The sequence below is a fragment of the Leptodactylus fuscus genome, chromosome 9, assembly GCF_031893055.1.
Source record: "Leptodactylus fuscus isolate aLepFus1 chromosome 9, aLepFus1.hap2, whole genome shotgun sequence".
NCBI classification, from domain to species: Eukaryota; Metazoa; Chordata; class Amphibia; order Anura; family Leptodactylidae; genus Leptodactylus; species Leptodactylus fuscus.
This window is the reverse complement of record NC_134273.1, coordinates 9,318,749-9,328,779: the sequence shown is the minus strand read 5'-3', so window position 1 is coordinate 9,328,779 and position 10,031 is coordinate 9,318,749. Positions and strand designations below refer to the sequence as shown.

The 10,031-nt window shown below is 46.6% G+C and overlaps 1 protein-coding gene across 2 annotated transcripts in view; it reads left to right on the top strand.

Moving 5' to 3' along the window:
* The first annotated feature begins 872 nt into the window (after nucleotides 1–872).
* The window catches only part of GNG12 (G protein subunit gamma 12), a 51,319-nt gene continuing 42,160 nt past the window's right edge, over nucleotides 873–10,031 (top strand). The window contains exon 1 of one of the 2 annotated variants that reach the window (XM_075287255.1): nucleotides 873–1,000. The gene's annotated coding sequence lies outside the window, so the exon portion shown is untranslated. Of the gene's footprint in view, nucleotides 1,001–1,023; nucleotides 1,270–10,031 lie in introns of those variants that run through there. The other variant, XM_075287256.1, reaches the window with a different exon arrangement.

Below are 10,031 nucleotides of genomic sequence, written 5' to 3'. Positions count from 1 at the left end.
CCTCCCCCCCCCCCTTTTTTTCCTTTTTCTTTTTTTTCTATGTTGCTTTCTTTGTCTTTAATTTTTTTTTTTTTTTAATTTTATTCTTCTGATTGTATTTTGTGTTGCACTGTGTGCTTTTTCTGTTCGCAGGGCGGGTGTTCGCCTTGTAACTTGTAATTGTTTTTTCTTTTCTTATTGTTTAAAAAAATTTTCAATAAAAATTTGAGTTATAAAAAAAAAAACTGCTCTAAAAACAGTAACATCTGCGCGCAGTGTTAGGCTATGTTCACACCCGCGCTCGCTGACTTTTATCTCCATAATTTTTGGGTGCGGACCCCATTATAACGGATTGGGTTTCCATTTTTTGGGACCCGAAGAACGGAAACCCAAGCGCAAGTGTGAACCGAGACAAAGTATCAGAGTCAGTCACATTGTCTAATACTGGCGCACAATCGGCGCGGTTCCTCCGCTTTCGTATATTTTAGCGTTCTATCTGTCCGTTGTTCTGCTCCTCCGTCAGACAGCCCAGTGCAGATTTGAATTTGGCTTTATCGCCATCTAACTGCACAGTGTGAATGGGGCCATCAGATAGGACAGAAAGGTGTAACCCGGGGGTGCGACTCTCTCAGATTTTCGGGGAATGTCAGTTCCCAGAGCTATAAGGTGACGTATATGGCCTCCCTGACACGTGACGTCACAGCTTTACCTCATCACTAGTATTACTATCACCGCTCTGCTTTCTGACGTCTCCTCACACCTGCAGCCTCTTCCCCTTCTCCCGCCTTTTCCTCCCCCCTCCTCTCTCTCTCGCTGACCACGCCCTCAGGGGCGGAGACACGATGGGCGTGTCCTCAGGAGGCTCCTTCTGACGTCACATTCCTTCCCAGCATTCCCGAGCATTCACTGCCTTAGCAACCGCGGAGTGAGACCGAGGCGCGGCCGGGTGAGAGGTCAGCGGAGAGACACCGAGCCAGGCAGCGGGCGGGCGGCGGCGGCGGCGGCTCGGAGTGACACCGAGGTAAGAGCGGCCGGGCTGTCAGTGGATCTCCTCCTCCTCCTCAGCATGCCTGTCCCTGGCTGGATCACCTCTATGTCACTGTGTCTGACCTGACTACCTGTCACTGGCTCACCTGACAGACTCGATCCCTGCTGACTGGATCCTCCTGTAAATCTCAGCAGGTTCACTGTACGTCTGTCTGTTATATCTCTGGATCTCCCAAGTCTCTGCATCTGTGCCCGCTGTTGACTGGATCCCATTAGAGACAGTGGATCACCTCAGATTAGAGGGTCAGTAGATCCCTTATTTCTATTCTCCTCTGTTACTGCAGTGCATGCTTATACTAGCAGATCCCCCTTGTAGATCCCATGTCTGTTTCTCAGTGGATCCTGTAGAGATCACTGTGTATGTTTCTCATTAGTTTGCATATACCTGTAGAACTTTGTATGTTTCTTGGTGGATCCCATAACATTATAGATCACTGTGTGTGTTTCTCAGTGGATCTGGTGATGTGATTAGATCTGTGCATGTTTATTGGTGGATCCCATAAAGCTGTACTTCCTAGTCTGTCTTTCATTGGATCCCAAGACAGCATAGATCCCCCTAGAATGTTGTAATGAATTTTCTGGAATTGTGGATCCCCTTGTATGTTGTGTGGATGTCTCAGTGGATCTCTTGAGACCAGATCTCCCCTTGGCTGTCTCTCCCGGTGGATTCACTCTTGTTTAGCAGACCCCAGTAAGTTACCAGATCCCTCCTTGTGTGCCGGGCTGTAGATCCTGTTCTGCGATGTTTGTGGTTTTTGACCTGAGTTTCCCCTTCTTGCCAGTCCTTGGATTATCTGTGTTGTGTGTTTGCAGATCCTTGGATGGTTACTGATTACTTTGGGGCGCTCTAGATCTGTCTTTGTTCCCACCACTGGGTGTTCTGAGGACACAATTTGTTTTTGTCGCCCATCAGATGAGAATAGGTTCACTGTACACCGGCTATGGCCAAAAATCAGTAACAAATCTCATGTGGTTGCGGGTCAATCTGTGTGTGTGACACCAGATCCACCATATATAATCTGTGCAAGGGGCAACACGGTGGCTCAGTGGTTAGCACTGCAGCACTGGAGTCCTGGGTTTGAATCCCGCCAGGAACAACATCTGCAAGGAGTTTGTATGTTCTCCACGTGTTTGTGTGGATTTCCTCCCATTCTACAAAGACATACAGATAGGAAACAAATGTACATTGTGATACCTATATGGGGCTCAGAATCTACACAAAAAATATATATACACACACGCAGGGCACCCTGACTTGTGGTTGGGCAAAAAGTATCTTTTGCTGAGACTCCTTGGAGGAGCAGGTTGTTTTCTTCATGTGTTTCCCACATAGATGTCCCCTGGCAAAGGAACTTACTTGCACCCATGATATACAGCAGCTAGAATACGGAGTTGCTTTGCTAAACTATTAAAGAGGGCAGTAAAGCTGAAATGTATTTCCTTAGGATAGGTCACCAATATCAGATCATTGGGGTCCTGACTCCCTGGCACCCCTGCAGATCAGACATTTCAAGAGATGAGTGCTGCGGCCTCAATGTCTGCTTGGTATTGCAGCCCAGTCCCATTTATGTGAATGGTGCTGAGCTGCAGCAAGGTCATGTGACCGATATAAATGACATCATTGGCCTGAGAAGAGGAAACCGCACTTGGCGGTTGCAGCATCTTCAAACTGCTGATCTGCAGGGGTGTTGTGTGTAAGACCCCCAGCAGTCTGATACCGATAACATTTCCTAAGTGTAGGTTATCTATGTCATGGTCCTGGAAAGCGTGCAGATCACAGAAAAGCTGTGTTTTATTTGAGCCAATGCCAGGAGTGGATTTAGCGGTGGGTGAGGGTTCCTTTTATAGTCTCCTTTCTTTTTAAAGCCGCTCTTGGCTTTGGCTCAACAAAACAAAAAGTGCAGAAAATCTACAACAAGGTTCCGTTTTTCTACTATTTTTTGCTTTAGCCTTAATCTGTTGTTCTGTTATCAGCTATTGCAGTCTGGCGGGGAGTCCAGGACAATCCCTTCCACCTATGTCCTCTACCTTGTTATTGATCTGCTGACAGCCTTGGTAGATCTCTCTGGTATCAGCCACTTCCGACTTCAGGCGATCTGCTCCTTTAAAGCGTCTTCCATGATATTACGTAATCCTGTGCGGGGACCACACTGGATTGTAGGAGCGTCCTATTGATCATGCAGAGATTTATGATCCTTTCCTCTATCCCGCTGCCATGCAGCCCCTGCCAAGTTCCTATTGGAAACGGTTGTGGGCGCCGCCTGCCATGTGTTTGTTTTCTTCACCCTGTCTTGAAGTGAAGGTTGCTGCTTCCTTGGCAGGGCTCTAACCTTGAATATTGTTATTGCAGACGTGTGCTTTCACTTCTGACGTCTTGGAAGTAAAGTTCTGAACTTTCACGATCGATCCCGGTGTAGCCAAGTTGCTGTGAAACAATGTTGCCCAAACTGTTGCAACCCCAACACCCTGCACGCCTGTCAGGACTTGCTGGAACTTGTGGTTTTGCAACAGCTGGAGAGTCCTGGGCCGGGCACCGGTGCTGTCTAAGAACTGAGCCCGATCCTATACCACGTCGATGTCACTGTAACGCTGCACGATGCGCACGGCCAGATTAATTAACATCTGTTCACAGCCTCATCTGGCGCTATTCCTCCCCATATAATTAATCCAGTTTTCGGAATCATTCATGTGAATTCTCCAGGATTTGCAGCAGGATTAGCATGCGGTTAACGTGACTTCTGAAATCCACATCGCACATATTAAACCAATTACATGTCGCTTTAATCAAACAGCTGTCAAAACAGATTTACTGGCGGATCGAAGAACGCGAAAGTAATGTGTCGCGGAGACGTGAAAGGGGCTGAGGACCCAGGAAGGGGTTAACGCGGCCACTTTCCCCGTTACGTGTAGTCTTCTCATGTTCCTGCGATTTTGATCATGTAGTACCGGTGGCTCGGGCGGAAATAAAGAATTAGGGTATATTTAGATGCAGCGGTCGAGGCGGGGTTAAAACCGCACTGGGAAAAAAAAAATGCCTGGGGTTTTACTGTGATTTTTGGATGTGGTTTTGGTCTTTCTGGTTGTTATAACTGCGTGATCCCTCCCCATGTGGCGTTAACCACACCTCTACTGTATGCAGTTTTTGATGACGTTCAACTGCACATATGAATACGTCCTAAGGCCCTAGTAGTTTTAGTCCACATGCAACCTAATATTACAGAGCCCAATGTCTGAGAGCCAGACACATTCATTTTTCTATCTGCTCCTATTCCTGCCCTATTCCAGTGTAACATAATTGGCCCCCAGTGATGTCTATATTACATGCAGGTCCCCCTGCCCAGGATAGACACCCCCGCATGGCCGCAGCAGGTGCCATCCTTACCATAGAGGTGCAATGAGCACTTCCATCAATTGTGTGGCCCCCACGGGTGCAGGACCTTACAGGAGGGACCTGAATTGAATGCAGCATTTACTATAGGGAACCTTGGACTCTCCAGCTGCTGTGAAACTGCAACTCCCAACATGCTCCATTCACTTCCATGGAAGTTCCAAGAGCAGCAGAGCAAGTATGCATGCTGGGAGTTGTAGTCTTGCAACAGCTGGAGAGCCGTACGGTCCCTGCTCCTGTTATAGACCATTGGTTCTTAGCTATGGGGTGTACCCTCGGGGACTATGGGTTGTACGTAGTGCAAATTGCGAGCCACTGGTCTGTTCTATTGATGGGGTAGGGCCAGTGCAAAACGGGTACGCTTTATGGGGCCGTTAGTTTGCTGGACAGTCAATGTGTCCACGAAGGGCTATTTTTGGGCTTTAGTTTTAGATGAAGTTTGCGGCCTCCGATGCAGATGTGAACGTATACCAAGTCCTAATATGCACCCATAGGAGGGCTGACATTGAGGTGCCATGTTCTCCCCATGCATGCAGCCTGCCAGGATATTTCCCAAAGCTTTCCTTGCAGTATCAGGGTTATAAAATGTCCATGACGCGGAATAAAACGCTCTACATTCTGTATTATAGATGTATAATCCCCCCCGTGCACATGAGCCAGGAACCTGTCTGTAATTCTAAGGAGAATGCGCATTTATATCCGCCCGAGACGTTCTTTGCCGTCACTCAGGCGAAAGACGAGGACCCCTCTCCTATATGAAGCCCCTTTAATGCAGTGGCGAGTTCTCTCCCATGCGAGTATATGGCCCGTGGATTCCTTTTGTCGCTGTAACCTTCTTCCTTTGCAACTGATGTGGACACGGCGATTAAAAGCTTGCCACAGGCTGTCAGAAAGGGAAATGAAAAGTGAAAAGTATTAGCGTGCTCGCTGGGATTCTGGGACATCTTAATTCCTCGCTGCTTCCTGCGTCGTCCTCCAGCTTAGTGTCTGCACATCGCTGCCTTGTACTGATCTCCTAATGTGACCAGCGTGCAATGTCCATGTCCAGGGCTCTCGGTCTTCTGGACTTACGTGATGTCAGGTGACCTGTTGACACTTCCAGTTTTCATTGGCGACAACGATAAATCTATAGGGTTAGTATTATGGCGAGTGTATAGTTTAAAGGGATCCTATCATTAAAAAGCCATTTGTTTTGTCCCTAACATGTAGGAATAGCCTTAAGAAAGTCTATTCTTCTCCTACCTTTAGATGTCTTCTCCGCACCGCCGTTCAGTAGAAATCCCGGTTTTCTTCTGTATGCAAATGAGTTCTCCCGCAGCACTGGGGGCGTCTCCAATGCTGCGAGAGAACTCTCCAGCGCCGCCTCCATCTTCTTCAGGATCAGCCTCTTCACACGTCTTCTGGATTCAATCTTCTAGGCCTCTGGCAGAGTTGACTGCGCATGCCCGCAGCCACAAGAAAAATGGTCGCTTACATGGTAAGTAAGCAGCCATTTTCTTGTGGCCTGTGGGCATGCGCAGTCTGTTCTGCCTGAGGCCTAGAAATTTGAACCCAGCTCTGGAAGAAGACGCGTGAAGGGGCCGTTCCTGAAGAAGATGGAGGCGGAGCTGGAGAGTTCTCTCGCAGCACTGGGGATGCCCCCAGTGCTGCAAGAGAACTCATTTACAAACTGAAGAAAACCGGGATTTCAAGTGAACGGCGACGCGCATAAGACATCTAAAGGTAGGAGAAGAATAGCATTTCTTAAGGCTATTCCTACGTGTGATCAAGATTAAAAAAAAAAAATGTGATTTTAATGATGGGATCCCTTTAAGCCATCACTCTGCAAGACTTAGTGGCGTTCCTACCCGATTCATGGGACCTCCGTCTCTTCTCCCCCACCCCCACCCCCACCCCATCTCCAATAAAACCCAGGACTCTGTTATTGGCCCTCCGGGTAATGTACAGCTACAGAAGAAACAAGACGTCACTAGCATCCTATTAAATGATTAGATTTTACAGCTCGCCGCTTCCGCCTCCCTCTGCTTTCTTTGTCCCTTTCTCCTGATTTTTGGCTTTTCTAGTGAATTTGGTTCGGCGTGCACACACCCTGCTCGCACAGCAGCCATGTAGAGTCTCTGGCGTCACATTTTACATCAGGACATGGAATCCTTGGGCAGAAGTTCTGTATTTGTTCTTGTCTGTTTTCTAATAAAGCTGAGAAAGAAACCCCACCCGCTGACCATTGTCCGTGGCTACCATAGAGAAACTCATCTGAGCCCTGGTTGATGATTGGGAATGTACAACAAGCTATGATCGCACCCGATGATTGGAGAGAAACACTGCCACCTCTCTCCACAGGCTGTGTGTGGTATTACAGCTCATGACTAATGAAGTGAATGGGGCTGCATTGCAATACCATACAAAGCCTGTACTTAGATGTGGCGCTAGAGTGAAGCAGATTGCTGTCTAGTATCAGGACTAGAAAAGAACAATCATTGCTAGTTCATTGGGTCACATGACCAATTGTTGTTGTCACTCAATGTATATTCCTGAACCCTCACACATTCTGAGAGTAAAGGGGTCACATCTGATGTTGTATTCCCCGAGTTTTGGTGCTTCTGGACCCCCTGACTATGGGGCAAACTACAGCCCGCTCATTTACTTGAATGGGATCTTTCTGCAGCTTCTTGCCCTGTAGGTTGGGGGCCCTCCTGTAAAGTGCAAACAGTGAAGGGGTCACGGCCCTTACCCATTCAAGTCAAAAAGTGATGTTGTATCTCAGTAATAAGCCACAGAATGGTTTGTTAGGTCCAGTGGGTTTACAAAATCGGGTGTTGTGGCCTCTTGTCTGTCTCCTGGAGCCCGTGGCCCTGTGTTGTAGATGATCTTAATATATCGCCATAGAGTACTCAATGATTAACTTCCCTGGCTGTACGTGGTAGCCGATAAGGAGTCTCTTCCTGACATGTCCTCGTACGGTGTTAAGCAGCGCTGAAGCTTCCTCCATCGTAGAACACCCTGGAAGATTTTAGTTTGTTTATTTTGGCAGCGAGACCCGTCCTGATGGCTTCATTTCCTACACCCATTTGTGGGTTTATAACTTCTGGTGTGTCACAACCAGCGCTGATGTAATCGGTGTAAATGTACGCTTATGGGGTTTTTTCTTTCAATAACTTTCACTTTTTGGAACATTTAGATCCTTGTCAAAATAAACAAGAAACTCGTTTGTATCCATAAAGTGGTGCCAGTCTGCCCGCGCTTCCTGTTTAGAGCCCTCCATGTTGGTGATGAGTCACATGACTGCGGCCAATGATGGTCACCCACCTCTCTGAGGTCTAAACTGATTGGCTGCTCTTGTCATGTGACTTGTAGTTATTGTGGATGATCCCAGAACCACCATAGTTCACATTGGATCTATATGGGTTCCCTATCGTCAGTGTAATGTATGTACACAGTGACTGCACCAGCAGAATAGTGAGCGCAGCTCTGGAGTATAATACAGGATAAGTAATGTAATGTATGTACACAGTGACTGTACCAGCAGAATAGTGAGCGCAGCTCTGGAGTATAATACAGGATAAGTAATGTAATGTATGTACACAGTGACTGCACCAGCAGAATAGTGAGCGCAGCTCTGGAGTATAATACAGGATAAGTAATGTAATGTATGTACACAGTGACTGCACCAGCAGAATAGTGAGCGCAGCTCTGGAGAATAATACAGGATAAGTAATGTAATGTATGTACACAGTGACTGCACCAGCAGAATAGTGAGCGCAGCTCTGGAGTATAATACAGGATAAGTAATGTAATGTATGTACACAGCGACTGTACCAGCAGAATAGTGAGCGCAGCTCTGGAGTATAATACAGGATAAGTAATGTAATGTATGTACACAGTGACTACCAGCAGAATAGTGAGCGCAGCTCTGGAGTATAATACAGGATTAGTAATGTAATGTATGTACACAGTGACTGCACCAGCAGAATAGTGAGCGCCGCTTTGGAGTATAATACAGGATAAGTAATGTAATGTATGTACACAGTGACTGTACCAGCAGAATAGTGAGCACAGCTCTGGAGTATAATACAGGATAAGTAATGTAATGTATGTACACAGTGACTGCACCAGCAGAATAGTGAGTGCAGCTCTGGAGTATAATACAGGATAAGTAATGTAATGTATGTACACAGTGACTACACCAGCAGAATAGTGAGCGCAGCTCTGGAGTATAATACAGGATAAGTAATGTAATGTATGTACACAGTGACTGCACCAGCAGAATAGTGAGCGCAGCTCTGGAGTATAATACAGGATAAGTAATGTAATGTATGTACACAGTGACTGTACCAGCAGAATAGTGAGCGCAGCTCTGGAGTATAATACAGGATAAGTAATGTAATGTATGTACACAGTGACTGTACCAGCAGAATAGTGAGCGCAGCTCTGGGGTATAATACAGGATAAGTAATGTAATGTATGTACACAGTGACTGCACCAGCAGAATAGTGAGCGCAGCTCTGGAGTATACACTGGAAGATGGTGAATATGCTTTTGGTTGCTTTGTGGTGTGACTTGTGTCCGGGGGTATAGATGTATATATTGGGGCCGGCTCTGTCTCAGTTCTTGATCCTCAGTACATTTCTAGTGTCTGGCTGATTTCTCTGCGCTCGGGATCCTTTCTTCTTCTTACGGGCCTCCCTTGTAGTTTGGCAGCTTTGTATCTTGCCCTTCAGGTTGTCTTGTAGTGTCTGCTCATCCAGGTATTATCGGATTACTTGCAGGAATCATTATCCCCTTTCAGATCTGAGCGGCACAGTTCTTTCCCAAGGTCCGCGGCGCACACCCTGCTGTTTATATACAAGAGACCGCACAATGCAAATGTGTCTCTTTATGACAGATGCTGCAATAAGACACTTGACTGTAATAGCCATCTTGGGTCTGGGATCTCAGCGGTTAATGGTGGCGAGTTTCTAGTAATGTGTAAACAAAGTATTTCTTCAGAGCTCACAATGAGGAGTTTCTTCACCAAGGTAGTAAGTTATAAAGGCGGAAGTGAAGGGAACGTGCTGTTTGTTTTTGTTTTACTAACATTTATAGCGCCAACGTATTCTGCAGCAGTGTACAGAGATTGTATCGCTCATATTGTCTCTGCCCCCGAAGAGAACCCCAGGGAGAACATACAAGCCCCATGTAAAATGTAATGTATGTACACAGTGATTGCACCAGCAGAATAGTGAGCGCAGCTCTGGAGTATAATACAGGATAAGTAATGTAATGTATGTACACAGTGACTGTACCAGCAGAATAGTGAGTGCAGCTCTGGAGTATAATACAGGATAAGTAATGTAATGTATGTACACAGTGACTGCACCAGCAGAATAGTGAGCGCAGCTCTGGAGTATAATACAGGATATGTAATGTAATGTATGTACACAGTGACTGCACCAGCAGAATAGTGAGCGCAGCTCTGGAGTATAATACAGGATAAGTAATGTAATGTATGTACACGGTGACTGCACCAGCAGAATAGTGAGCGCAGCTCTGGAGTATAATACAGGATAAGTAATGTAATGTATGTACACAGTGACTGCACCAGCAGAATAGTGAGCGCAGCTCTGGAGTATAATACAGG